Here is a 15,350-nt window from a genome sequence, read left to right as displayed (position 1 = left end):
CAGATTGTTCATTCAGATTTGATTTACCCAGACTTGACTAAAGCATGAGTTCTTAAAAAAATTCCTCAGGTTCGCAGAGTCTAATAATTCTAGATGGGGGAGACATCTATCTTGAAGATGTAAGGTGGATTCTTATAAACATATCCCTGACAAAAATTAAAATATTCACACAGTCCAGGCTAGAATCAAGCTACAATAACAAACTTAACCAAACCATGAGTTCTAAAAAAAAATTCCACGGGTTCGTAGAGTCCAATTGTTTCATTCCTCAGAATTCTAAATGGAATAACATTCTAAAATCGGAATTCTAAAAATTCTAATAGAATAACATTCTAAAGTCAGAATTCTAAAAATCATCTACTCTGAGGAGATAAAGTGGATTCTTATATACACACCCCTGACATACAGTCAGTCCCATAACTATTCATACCTTCTATGCCTATTGAAAAAATTTGTCTAAATTAATTAATACCCTCTATATCTCCAAATAAATGTTTCATTATAACTATATACATAAATAAACTTTACACTTGTATATATTTATAATGAAACATTTATTTGGAGCCATCAAACCTATCATTTAATTGAGAAGAATTCTTGTAATAGACACAGAATAGAAGGTACGAAAATTTATGGAACTCATTATACATATACAGGGTGTTCAAAAAAAAGCGTTCAATTTTTATATGGTGTATAGGGCACACTGTACTGAGTAAAAAAGCTTCAGTAAACATAGGTCCAAAGGTCAAGCGTTTCTGAGATATAAACATTTTTGTTTGCTAGTATCATGATTGACTTACTACTGGGTTTTCGATATTAATAGATTTTCCACGTGTCCACCGCTCATTTCTGTACACGAAATTGAAAAAATGAAATTGACGAAATTGTCGGCACTTGAATGGGAACATTCAGAACCCAATTTATAAACACTGATATAAACATCGCATGCGATGGAAGCAAGTAAGTCAATCATGATACTAGCAAACAAAAATGTTTATATCTCAGAAACGGTTGACCTTTGGACCTATGTTTAATAAAGCTTTTTTACTCAGTACAGTGTGCCCTATACACCATACAAATATTGAATGCTTTTTTTTGAACACCCTGTATATAAAAATATTCACCCAATCCAATCTAGAATCCATTTTCCTCACACCTCTTCAAATAATTATCAATACCAAACTCACTCAAAACCCAAGTTCTTCCAAAAATTCCTCACATTCACCTACTAATTCAACTACTAATAACCAATTACCAAAATAAAAGGTGCCACTTCCCACCACCACAGTCGCCAAGAACCAACTCCCATCCGCCTAATAAAGCATCCATCGTTTTCACCAGACGCACCTTCAATCGCTCGTAATTAATAGCTCGGCCCCGTTTCGCGACGCACCAACCCCGGGGTCACGAAACTGCCCTATTATCGTCGTACCGGAAGGGTTACGCTCTCGAAAATGCCGCGCTCACGGACGACTCTACGCTCGAGTGTGCGGGTTCGAGTTCAGTGGCGTTGGATTAGCTTCCAGCTAGTTATGATTAGAGGAGACAGTTGGCCCTCCACCGAACTACTCCATATTCCAATACTCATCGGCCGGTCGCGTCAGTCTTTCGGAGAGAAGGAAGGGGGTGGCGATAATACACACTGACAGGCGCGCACCCCTCGACAGCACGGTCGCTTTGGGGTGCTCCCGGTGAAAGGAAGGGTGCCGCAGGAGAGAAGAAAAACATATACAACAACCCGATAGAATGAGCATCGCATGCGCCTCGACGCTTGTTCTTCCCCTCCTCTCTGGCCTGTGCGCGCAGAATTACCCACTGATGTTATAATCCTCTCGTGTTACGCCGTCGCACATGCTGTCCTGTAAGCAATACATTGTTGTTTCTTTTTTTTGTCTCTCTTCGGGTCTCTTTCTCGCTACGGGGCCCTTTATGACGCCAGATCTATCGGTACCCATATGCACACTTGGCTGTCGCGAACGAGACGCCGGGCGTTGTATCTGTCGCGGATGGATCATCTCTGCCCTCGGAGCTGGAAACGCGAGTCAAGTCTTTGTTACGTCGAGGGTCACGCGAAATTGACGAACGATTGACGCGAGCGTTGCTGCGCCGCGACGGACATCGCCGGGGAATTCGAGCGCGGGATGGTAAGTGGCGATCTAGGACTGACAGTTGGCCTCCGAGCATTGTTTTAGAGGGATCTGGAGAGCATTGTTTTAGTTTTGCTGGGAGCTGGTAGATAGGTTCAAAGGTGTGGTGTTGGTGGATTTATGAACGAGTTGAAATGATTTGGGAATGAAGTGTATTGGGGAGAGTGAGGAAGGGGGTAAAGGAATATAGGCGTAATAGAATGAAATTGAAAATTTTAAGTAGTTAGAATATTTGGAAGTTGAAAGTTTTGGGTATTTAGGGGTTGTTTGGGGGTAGAAAAGTATTAATAGACGTGAGTTTGAAGGAATAGAGTATAGGAAGTGTGAGAGAGAAAATGTTAGTGGTAGTTCAGAGATAGAGAAGTATTAATAGATGCGAGTTTATAAGAATAGAGTATAGGAAATGTGAGAAAGAGAAAAATTGGGTTCTCAAACCACCTCAAACAACTTGCAACACTAAAAATATATTCAGAACGAATACAACATTGGCAAGCATTTTATAATTGCAACCCCCTGTGTTCTATTATTATCTACATCAAATAATAATTCGCATAGGTAATCCTCAAACCAACTCAAACAATTTTCAACGTTGTACAAAAGGATAAAAATATATTCAGAACGAATGCAATAACGAACATTACATACATAACGAACACTACATTTAGTAAGAAAATGTGAAGGGGTAGGAAACACAGAAATCTAATTAAAGACAATTTTATTCGAAAAAGGAGTTAAGTAGATGAAAATGATTCTAGAGAAGTCATCATACCAGATGACTCCCTTAAGTGTATCGTATGAATAAGAGGCGTTAACCCTTAACATATCGCGATGATAATAAAATTAAGAGATCGCTACCTACTATGTCTGAATAATGCCACAATAACAATACACGATTCTCTAAAATAACTCTAAAAAATCTTCCTCCGCATTTTTCCCCATCAATCCTCCACGAAACGCACTAACAACTCGTCAAAAGGTGGTATTAATTGGAAATGGAGCTTACTTTTGATCGTTAAATTGTACGTGTTCACAGCGCCGCGGTCTTGGAACCGTAATAGTCGTAATGCTCTCGAGCTTAACGAAAACACGAGGCTACGCGGAATACTGATTCGCCCGGTCGTTGCATAATTCATCGATACGTACAAAAGCAAAGACTCTTAAGCTCTGTCACTTCGATGATGGAAGCAACGGGCTACAATGGGCGAACACGGACGAGCGATAATACAGACGCTCTCGCTAGGATTCCGAGGGATCGGATAAATACGCTAATAAAATGCAACGGGATGCGCGGACGGATTAGAATTGCTCGGGATCGTACACTCCGCGACCTATAATAACATGAATGATAGCCGAAGGGTGGCCCTTACTGGATGTAATAACTCTGGTTAGGCGAGTTGATCCGCCTACGATTCGTTGTACCCGAGATATATATCCCACAGTCAATAGAATCCACGAATAACTTCATCCCTGCGTCCCCAAATATTCTCTTCCTTAATTTTTTATGCTATACATATTTCCAAATTGACACTAAACGTACAAGCATTTTGCATACAGTTAATATATTCGTATCGTCTGTGACTATTGAAGATATTTTATTAAGTTAAATGATAGATTTGATGTTAAGGAAATTTAGTATAATAAATATGCACGGAAGTAAATTTTACATGAGTATGTATCTATGATGAAAAGTTTATTTGGGAATGTTAAATTTGTTGTTTAATTTAGGGAAACTTCTTTGATAAACAGAGAGGGGACGATTCTATTATAATTATAATTATATTTATACCAATACATTATGTATGTTGTTATAATTATAATTATAATTATAATTATAAACGTTAAACGACCCCTTACAGTAAGATATACACAGTCAGTCCTATAAATTATAATATATTCTATAATTGTAATCATAATTATAATTATACCAATACATTATTCAACATTACATGTTGAATGGCAAATAATTAGACAACTAATATAATAAACATATGGTAAACATAACCAAAAGGTGTGAACACTTATGCAAAATAAAATGAGAATATTATTATATTAATAGAAGAATATATTCAACATACGTATGTCAAATGGCAGATAATTAAGCAACTAATATAATAAACATATAGTAAATATAACCAAAAGGTATGAACACTTATAGAAAATGAAATAATAATATTATTATATTAATATTTTATTAAAATTATTAGAAGAATGAATTCAACATACATCATGTATATTTTACGTATATTTTCAATACCATTCCACATCATAAACACTCCATATATTTATTATTTACGTTCACGTATTTATATTTATCTATATTTTCTATATCATTCCACATCGTAACAAATACATGCCAGCACAGAATGAACTTTCAGTAAATTGTCTCCCCAGTCAAAAATACATCGATGGCAAGAAGTACCATGCAAATAGTGCACTGGAAACGAAATCCGTCATCTGGAGTATGTAATTGCGTACATCAGCACGCGACAGGAATTGGTAAGAAGCGAAGAAAGATCCGATCTCTGGATCCTCGCGCACGTCTGGCCGGGATAGGGCGCCCCGGCTCATGCATCATCGCTCTCCCCCCTCCCGAAGATTCCGATCTATCATTGAATGTTTGCGGGGGGTTCGAGCAAATACATTGAATTTATTTATTATTCCCCCTGACCGCCTTATGGAGGCCGCAGCAGCCCGAGCAATCACTACCCCAGCGCTACCATTAGCTAACCATATGATTATTTCATAGCGAGTGCCCAAGGGTGCATATCTTTAGGCGAAGCTGGTTGCAGCAGCTCAGGCGTTCTCGCGATGCAATGGCGGCGCTCGTGCGCGGGACCTGGGGTCACGAGGAGGGTAATCGAGCAAATTAATTTACATATTCATGGAGAAATGTGCGCGACGCAATTTCACCGATAACCGTGCCGATTGGCTCGCTGCGCGTTAGTTGGATGAGTTTTTGTTACGACTGAAGGGCGGGAATGATGCATCGTGTGATGCGGTTATGACTCGTCATTCTGTATACACAGTCCCTGTAGTATTGATACATGGGGTTACTCGTGGCAAAGTGATCTTGTAGATCCTTGGATTATTCTTACGTGTTCGGTAGGTGTAGGAATTTTAGTGTAGTGATACATAGTCGTGGGAAGTTGGCCCCCCAATATTAAAAAGTTCAAAATATTCTTGTTGCAAAAAGTTTGCTCATCGTTTGCCCACCAATGTCTCGTTGGAATTTTCGTTTGCCCCTTTTCAATTTCAAAATTATAAGCAATTCAATTTGAGGGATGCCAACTTCATGCTGGCCCCCCAATATGAAAAATATTCTTGTTGCAAAAAGTTTGCTCATCGTTTGCCCATAAATGATCCGTTAGAATTTTCGTTTGCCCCTTTCTAGTGTCAAAATAATCAGCAATTTAATTTGGGAGGGGGGCAGGGGTGTGCCAAAACTTCATGTTGGCCCCCCAGTATTAAAAATATTCGTTTTACAAAAAGTTTACTCATCATTTACCCATTAATGCAGCGTTGGAATATTCGTTTGCCCCTTTGTAGTTTAAAAATGATCAGTAATTCAATTTGGGGGGGGGGGGGCAACCTAAAGTTGACCCTTGCAATCTTAAAAAATTCAAAATTGTCTTTTTGCAAAAAGTTTGCTTATCGTTTGCCTATGAATGCCACGTTGGAATCTTAGTTTGCCCCTTTTTAGTTTCAAAATGATCAGCAATTCAATTTTGATCATTTTTAAACTAAAAAGGTGCAAACGAAATAATGTACTGGTTATAAATAAAATGAAAGAATCTTTGGAACGATCTAATAAATAAGAAAGTGAAATGAACTTCATATCCATCTTCTCTGATTAATATTTTTGAAAATATTCAAGACAAGGTCCACTTGTACTCTCAGAACTTGTGGTTCGATGCCAAGGCCCCTTTAGGACGAGGTCCTTTTCTACCAGTGGCAAATGTGTCTGGCAGAAGTATCATCCACTGCATCCACAATGGACGATGTTTGCGCAACGAAATGGGCGAAAGTGTGAAAACGACAGCGTAGTATCCGCGAACTCTGGGAGAGGGACAGTAATGCTGAAGAATGGCCACTCTGGTGCAAGTTGCGTTCGCCAATTGTCTCCGGGAATAAACAAAAACTGAACGTTTGTAACTGTTACAGTTCTTTAAGAGACTGGGAACATAAGCATCCATTTTGTAGAAAAATGAAAAAATTATTGGTAGGATACTTTTATCAATTGCAAAACGAAACGTTTTAATTTAAGTATAATATGTTCAATGTTTAATATTTGAATACTATTATTCAGTGGTGACTTGAACATAATTATTCATGTAGTAAAAAAGAATTATAATAATAAAAAGTAATAAGGAATTATTATAACGAAATAATTTTATCAATTGTAAAACGAAACGTTTCAATTTAAGTATATTCTCAATAACTGGGACGAATGTTTACTATTTTAGTAAGATCATTCAATGGTTCTATATGAATAAATATATTTTCCATTTGGACAATTAAAAAATGTCTTTCAATCGATTAGAGAAGGACGCGATCAATGCCAGGCACGGGAACAGTGGCACACTTGTTACAATATTTACAGAGTCGTCTAGATTCACCCCTGAAACCGACCCCCTGCCTGTCGTTGACAAGTGTCTCTGGCTACCGAATTTCACCATCCCCCCATCCGCTCCTTATCTTTTATTTTCTAGTACCGACGACGATCTATGTAATACATACACCGCGATGTACATTTCGCATGTGTTCGCTGAAATGCACAGGAAAATATTATCCCTCCGTCGAATTCTATTTGAAATAGGTTTCCCAGAAAAATACTACGGCCGCGTCCTCGACGAAAATTTCTGTAGGGCCTCCGTGAAAATATCTCCCATCTGCCACAATGTGTCTATTTTATTTTAAACACCGAGGAAGTTGCCTCAAGGTTAAAAAAATCTTATTTATTTTAGGAGATTAAAAATTCAAAATTCTTTGATTAATCATCTAAAAAATTGCAAAGCATAAATTACAAAATATTTCCTGATGCCAAAGTATAATACATATCTATTTTAAACTTAAACATTGTAATCCTATTTATTTTAAACATCAAGGAAATTTCCTTGAGATGAAAAATTCTAAATTCTCTTACTAATTATCTAAATAATTGCAAAGCATACATTAGAAAATATTTCCTGATGCCAAATTATAATACATACCTATTATAAACTTAAACATTGTAATCCTATTTATTTTAAACATCAAGGAAATTTTCTTGAGATGAAAAATTCTAAATTCTATTACTAATCATCTAAACAATTGCAAAGGATAAATTACAAAATATTTCCTAATGCCAAACTACATATCTATTATAAACTTAAACATTGTAATCCTATTTATTTTAAGCATCAAAGAAATTCCCTCGAGTTCAAAAGTTCTAAATCCTTTCACTAATCATTTAAAAAATTTCAAAGCATAAATTACGAAATATTTCCTGATGCCAAAGTATACAACCAGTATATACATAAATATTGCAATGACTGATACCTTCTCCACAATAATAATTAAAAAAAAAGCATGCAATGGTATTGGATCCTGCAGGTGCAATAAAAATAGCTCCCGAAAGCAATCGTGGAACGAAACGTCAAAAATCGAATAGAGGTGCACGAAATAAAGTCTGAAACAAGGTCAAATGGCCGAGACGTTCGTCGAATTGGTAATGTATTATAATCCCCATACTCTAACATCCAGCAACTCAGGATATTGCTACTCCGGGTTCGTTGACGCGTAATGCATTCACGCTGGGATTTCGGTAGCCCGAGGGATGAGGCAAATCCTGGTACTCTATACACACAATCGAGTCCTGCCACGGCTGAGAGTCGAAAGGACGCTAATCTACAGGCCGTTCCAAAAGTTTCACACCAATTTTTACCAGTTACACTATTTCAATCACTAAATTGCCGATTTCTATACATTTACAGCAAATTTGAATGTGCAAAATGCATACAGTATGCAATGTTTTAAAAAAAATATCGAAAGTAATGTTTGTATTATAATATTTGTAAAGTAAAATAAATTCCTGTTTAAGTTTAATATTTGTAGGTACGTTTTCATAGTAATTTTTACCAGTTAGACTATTTCAATCACTAGGATACCCGTGTTTATACATTTACAGGAAATTTGAATGTGCAAACTGCATATAGTATGGCATGTTATAAAAAGATATTGAAAGTTATGTTTGTATTATAATATTTGTAGAGTAAAATAAATTCCTATTTAGGTTCAATTTTTGTAGGTTCGTGTCCATAATCATTTTTACCAGTTAGACTACTTTAAATATTAGGCTCCCCATTTTTTGGCATATACAGGAAATTTCAATGTGCAAGAAATTAAAATAAATAATAGGATAATAATAATAATAATAATAATAGGATTACAATGTTTAAGTTTATAGTAGGTATGTAGCTTGGCATCAGGAAATATTTTGTAATTTATGCTTTGCAATAAATTACAAAACACAGTGTGCAACAATATGAAAAAATATTGAAAATGAAGTTCTTATTAAACTATTTGCAGAATAAACTAAATTACAATTTAGTGATTTATCAATCACTTAAAACATTGAACTTTCTCATCAAATAGAAACATTCCGAAGGCAAACTTTGTCGATGCACTATCGAAAATTTCGGAAAAAGATCGAGCCATCGTTCTATTACAAAAAAGAAATATCCTCTAACGCGTCACTGTACTCCGTTAAAAATCGCGCGCACTCTATGTAATTCGTCGCAAATAGCAACAAATTGGCTCGTTGAAAAGCATAAAAATTCATCCACGGACCGAAAGAGATTCCACGTTTTCGAATTTGACACTCTTTCGGGGAAGCATTGTTCGGACTCGTGGGCTTGCATTAATCTTAAACGACACTGGAATATGGAGAATGCTCCACGAATTTGCTAGGCGTTCTTTTTTTTTGCGCGCGCGCCGTTTAAAGCCGCCTCTGTCAACAAGGAGCGTTATAGAGGGATAATAGACAGCAGTAAAATTCGGCACTCAGCAGAATGGGAACGGGAACAGCCGCGCTGCCTATTTCTACTCACGACCCTATCCAGCCTGATCAAATACTGCTCCAATCCCGCACTTCCCATTACTGTTGTCGCTACTGTCGTTGACTATTATCGCAGGAACCCTGCTTCAGAGATTTTCGAGCTGTCGATTGTTTCGCCATTCGCTGCATAATTTTCGATTGCTTCTGAACGAGCGTGCGTTCGGCTAAAAGAAGGGCGAGGCTTTTATATGGACACCGTATTTTTAATTACGAATAAAAAATGGATTGTATATTGGGTTCTCAAACATACTCACAAAACTTCCAAAAGTAAAAATGTATTCAGGACGAATAGAATATTGGCATGCATTTTATAATTTTAATTCTCTGTGTTCTATTATAATCTACATGAAATAGTAATTCGCATAGGTAATCCTCAAACCAATTAAAACAATCTGCAACACTATACAAATGGATGAAAATATATTCAGACCGAATCCAACATCAAAATACATGCATTTTACCATTTTAACCCTGTGTTTAAGCTTGTGTTCTATTACATTCTATTGCAAATAGTGATTTGCATGGGTAATTCTCAAACCAAGTCAAACAATTTCCAACAGTATAGAAATGGATATAAATATATTCAGAACCAATGCAATAACGAAGTTCATGCATTTTACAATTGCAATCTCCTGTGTTCTATTACATTCTATCGCAAATAGTGATTTGCATAGGTAATTCTCAAACCAACTCAAACAACTTGCAACACTAAAAATATGTTCAGGATGAATACAACATTGGCATGCATTTTATAATTGCAACCCCGTCTTCTATGATAATCTACATTAAATAGCAATTCACATAGGTAATTCTCAAACCAATTAAAACAATGTGCTCCAATCCCGCATATTGAATTGTTTGAAAAGTAGCCTTGAATTTTGTCCATTAGAATTATTAATTGAAATTTTAACCAGCCAATTTCATTCTGAATTGTATTATTATTTCTATAGAAAGATAAATGCAGAAACATGGAAAATATTAACAATAAAATACATGTTACATTGTTTAGAATGTAAATTTGAATAAGTAATATACAGGGTGTCTCAAAAGTCGGGGAGGAGCCGGAAATGGGGGGTAGCTGAGACGATTCTGAACAACAATTTCCTTTGCAAAAATGTCGGATGGGGCTTCGTTAAGGAGATATTAAGCGAAAACCCCGATCAATCAGAGCGCGCGTAGACCGTTGAAGCGGCCGCGGTAGCGAAGGCTACGCACGCTCTGATTGGTCGGGGTTTTCTCTTAATATCTCCTTAACGAAGCCCCATCCGACATTTTTGTAAAGGAAATTGTTGTTCAGAATCGTCTCAGCTACCCCCCATTTCCGGCTCCTCCCCGATTTTTGGGACACCCTGTATAATCGTTATATATTTTAGCAAGTTTGAGTTGATTCAGTGCGATTGTTTTTTCTTACTTGTGTCTCCATTATTTGTTTCAGCTTAGGCAAAGTTTCTTAAACAGAGAAATAGTTACTTTAAACGATGATGTCAAAAATCACTTAGATCTTTTACAAACGTAGAATCCACCACCAGATGGATGGTATTGGATCCAAATGGTCAATACATAATTTAATAAAATATTTATGTAACAAAAGAAATGTTTTTGAACGAAGATACGAAATTATTTTTTGAGCAAGCCAATATGCTGTTTCGGAGGCTTGAAATTTAGAAAACGATTCCAAGACAGTTGGCAATTGACGAAAGTGAATCACTAGCATCAGGCTGAGCCAGCTGATGTTTCGAGTACATCTGCTTCCTAATTCCTGACACGGTTAAGCCTATGACTATTATGGAATCGTTCGATCATAAAGTTCTATAATTACGACATAGGATCGATAATTTCTAGCCTGTAAAAATCCTGACATCATAAATTATGTCTAGTAGTGATAATTTTGTATAATCAATTCTCTTCGAATGTTGTTCTTTCCTAGACAAAATTATGCATTTAATGTTTTTGTTTTTTGAATTATTTTGATCGAACAGCATAGGATCGATAATTTCTATTATGTAAAAATCCTGACATCACAAAAAATTATACCAAGTATTCAGAATTTTGACTAATCAACTACCCTAGAATGTTGTTCCTTCCAAGACAAAATTACACGTTTAATGTTTCTATTTTTCGACTTACAGTAAGTATTGAATAATTAAAAGCCCGATCAGGAAATAGCTATTTGTAAATTGTCGATCACCGAAGATTTGTTTCTAATTTCTCTCACTAAAGTGTTACTTCTTAAATCATCGAACGTATCGATGCAATCTGTTTCAGTACGACTGAAAATGCTCTAAGTATCGACTTCATTAATGATGAGTGAAACGTGGAAATCTCTGCCTCGGGTTCGATTACCTCAGTTTACTTGCCAATTAAGATTTAACGACTCGCTAAATAGCTTCTATCTCATAATGCAACGTTCTCGACTATTTCTCGATTTCATGCGAACAATTAGTCGCACACCTGAGAAAATTTATTTAATGAATTATTTGGCAACGAAGCTAATGGAAAAGGGAAAATGCTCGCTAACGAGTCGAATCCAAATACAAATAACAAAAGAGAAATAAAATTAATTTTAGGAATTGATCATTTCAAAATATATACAGAAAAGTACATCAGTTGATTGATATTAATTCAGAAGTATAAAATATTTGTGAGAGATTCGATTCTTTTATTTCTGAAGTTCTGAAGTTTGAAAATGAATCAATTTCAATTTGGTCTTCCGCAGACGTATTCCTTTTCCAGTGTTGGCAAACGAACGACAAAGCTTTTAACTACGGAGCATATTTCGCCCGAAAATGGAAATATACGAGACGCAGTACCAAGCCAGAAACGGAGAAACGGTGGATTTTGTTTCTGAAATGCGTTTTGTTGAACTGGAAAATCTAACAGACTCAAATGGATGAGTGGGTACTAGTTCATTGAACATTAGTCACTAGTGTTGGTGAAATCACTATATTAGCATATTCTATTCAAAAAATGGAGCCGCGACCAAAACTAACTACCAGTAGCTATTGAGACAAAATTTTGATACTTTGTACTTTTAAGTAATTTTTGTTACTGAATTCAATGGTGTAAACAAACAAAAAATATTTAAACAATCTTTCCGGATTTTTCAAATACATTTTTCAGACCTTTTTTCAAATATTTTTCTTTAAATTTTTGTTCTCTAAATTTTTTCAAATATTTTTCTCTACATTTTTCTAATATTGTCCTCTAAATGTTTGTAAATATTTTTCTCTACATTTTTCAAATATTGTTGTCTAAATTTGTTCAAGTATTTTTCTCAAAATTTTTCAAATATTGTTCTCCAAATTTTTTCAAATATTTTGTTCAAAAATGCAAAAAGATTATTTAAACATTTTCTGTGTTTGCAAGATTAAATTCAGCGCAAAAAACTACATGAAAGTACAAACTTTCAAAATTTTGTCTGAATAACTACTGATAGCTAGTTTTGCTCGCGGCGATCTCCCTTAAGAGGATTTTAATGGGTCATATCAACAACTGATGCTCCTACTTTAATATGTATTTCAAAACACTCCGAAATAACAGAAATACCTACCACGCCAATTTTATGATCACTGTGAAATGCGTAACCGTTCTTGCTTCATAATTCATGTCAGCCATGATCCCTCTTTTTCGAGGGTACTTGCACCTCATTTTCAGCGACACACACACACACACACACACACACACACACACACGCACGCACGCACGCACGCACGCACGCACGCACGCACGCACGCACGCACGCACGCACGCACGCACGCACGCACGCACGCACGCACGCACGCACGCGCACACGCACGCACGCACGCACACACACACACACACACACACACACACACACACATCCAGATGTCGAATTATATCTACCAAATTGTAATTCATGCGATGCATACGTATCGTTAAATTTTAATACGAAATCGGCCTCCACGCTCGTTTCCAACAAATAAGATGTATTTGTAACTGTCGTTCTAAATTGATATTAAATGAATTAGCATGTTAATTTTACTCGCCATGCACAATTTGGTTCATGTTAAATTGTTGCTAATGCAAATGGCCACCTTTCATACTGAAAAGATGACACAGTATAAAGAGCACGAGAATAAATTATATGCAATTATGTTACATAGTTTGAACAGGACAGGTAAATGGATAGGTAATTTTAGTATTGTGTAGGAAACACGTGGGCGATCGAGTATTATTTCTGTCAGGTTCGAATTTTTACGTCAGTTACTTTGATCATTATGGGAAAAAGGGAACGAGTGTGTTTAAGGCTCTCAAAGCAATTCAAACAATTTGCAACAATAGAAATGGATAAGAATATATTCAGAACGAATGCAATAAGAAAATTCATGCATTTAACAATTACAACCCTCTGTGTTCTATTACATTCTACTTCAAATACTGTTTCGCATGTATAATTCTCAAACCAACTAAAACTATTTGCAACACTATACTACAAATGTATAAAAATATATTCAAAACAAATGCAACATCGAAATTCATGCATTTGACAATTGCAACCCTTTGTGTTCTATTATATTCTACTTCAAATGCCGTTTCACACAATTCTGAGATGTATCAACATCAACATATAAAGAAATATGGAGGGAAAAAAACAGAGAATCAGAGGATGAGTCAAGTCGAATCCAGGAGGGTCGAAGGAGAGTTAGAGGGAGCCGTGCGCCGAATGAGGGTGAATTTGGACGACGAAAAGAGAAGGAGAGGGAGAGAGAGTCCATTAGCAGATTACGTACCCAACCCGCCTCGCCCATTCACCCCCCGCGATATTTTTTCTTCCTCCCCCCGTTTCTCCTTCGACCGCTAACGATTTCTCTCTCTTCTGTCTCACTTTTAGGCTCGCCCCGTCTAAACTTCTAAGCTTTTCCCCGTGGCAGGTGCGCGACGCGGACGTTTGGACATTGTCCAACAAAAATTATTCAACTTTACGACGACTCGAGGGGGAGAACATTGGAAACAGTAGATTGTTGGGGTGTTGAATTTTCTATCGAACGATTTCTTCTCTTTTCACTTGAATTTTAGATTCTGCCTCAGCTTGATGCGAGGAACCAATGTTTCGTCACTGTTTTGGTTCACTTTTCCGAGTTATGACTGTGATGTGAATTGTTTATTTCATGAGAAAACATTGTGGGATACACACAATTTTGCTATATCCGAACTTTGAATATATTTTTATCCATTTCTATAGTGTTAGAAATTGTTTGAGATGGTTTGAGGATTACCTATGCGAATTACTATTTTATGTAGATTATAATAAAAGAGGGTTGCAATTGTAAAATGCATGAATTTCGATGTTGCAGGGATTTAACTCTTTGAGATTGGGTGGGTTAAAAACTTTCATCATTTTTGCTTAGCTTCGATATTTTATTTAAAGCTTTTTCAATCGATTACCTCTGAACTAACGCTAAATGGCAAGTAAGTGAATAATTTTATACGAGTTAAAACGCATTGGCTAAATTGTTGAAACTTCTTCAAAAGAAAGAAGAAAGAAAGACAGATGCTGTACTAATAGGGTGCTCTGCTTTATTGAGAGAGCAAAACTAATCTTTAGCATGAGTACATCTTTATGGGAGCATGAATTATTTATTTTATGTAGAACATTGCTCAAAGTTTAATTTACAATATTCTGGGTGTAATAATTTAAAAGAGACCGATATTTCATCTACGCTCTGTTTTACTGAAAGATTGAAACTAATCTTCATCATTGTTAAAATACGTTTGTATCATGTTTACTTAGTTACCAATGTCTACGTTTATTTCTTTCTTTTTTCACTATAATAACTAAGTCTAATAAATGTTAATAAATTTATTTCCTTTAATTTCTAACAATCCTTCCACGAGATCTCCCTAATATTCCCCGCTAAATTTTTAATTTTCATCTCCCTATATTTTATTAACCACTGCAACTAGTCCCCACATCTATAAATATCCAGAAAATTCGTCCATAATTGACTTCGTTACCACCGGGACATTCGCGAACTCCACGAAACGTATGCAAAGGTGGACGATTAATGATTCCGGTCGAGAAATTGCCACGTCGGTGACATTGTGCGTCTATATTTTCGTTAAATCAATAATCGTCAAAGAAGAGG

At 36.2% G+C, this 15,350-nt stretch overlaps 1 protein-coding gene across 5 annotated transcripts in view; it reads right to left on the bottom strand.

Annotated features, from left to right (window-relative positions):
• LOC128892937 (S phase cyclin A-associated protein in the endoplasmic reticulum) overlaps positions 1-15,350 on the bottom strand; it is a 56,035-nt gene that overhangs the window by 14,719 nt on the left and 25,966 nt on the right. The window lies entirely within an intron of this gene.

This window comes from Hylaeus anthracinus, unplaced genomic scaffold (assembly GCF_026225885.1).
Source record: "Hylaeus anthracinus isolate JK02 unplaced genomic scaffold, UHH_iyHylAnth1.0_haploid 2, whole genome shotgun sequence".
Classification (NCBI taxonomy): Eukaryota; Metazoa; Arthropoda; class Insecta; order Hymenoptera; family Colletidae; genus Hylaeus; species Hylaeus anthracinus.
Note: the sequence above shows the minus strand (reverse complement) of the source record. Positions and strands in the feature narration are given on the sequence as shown.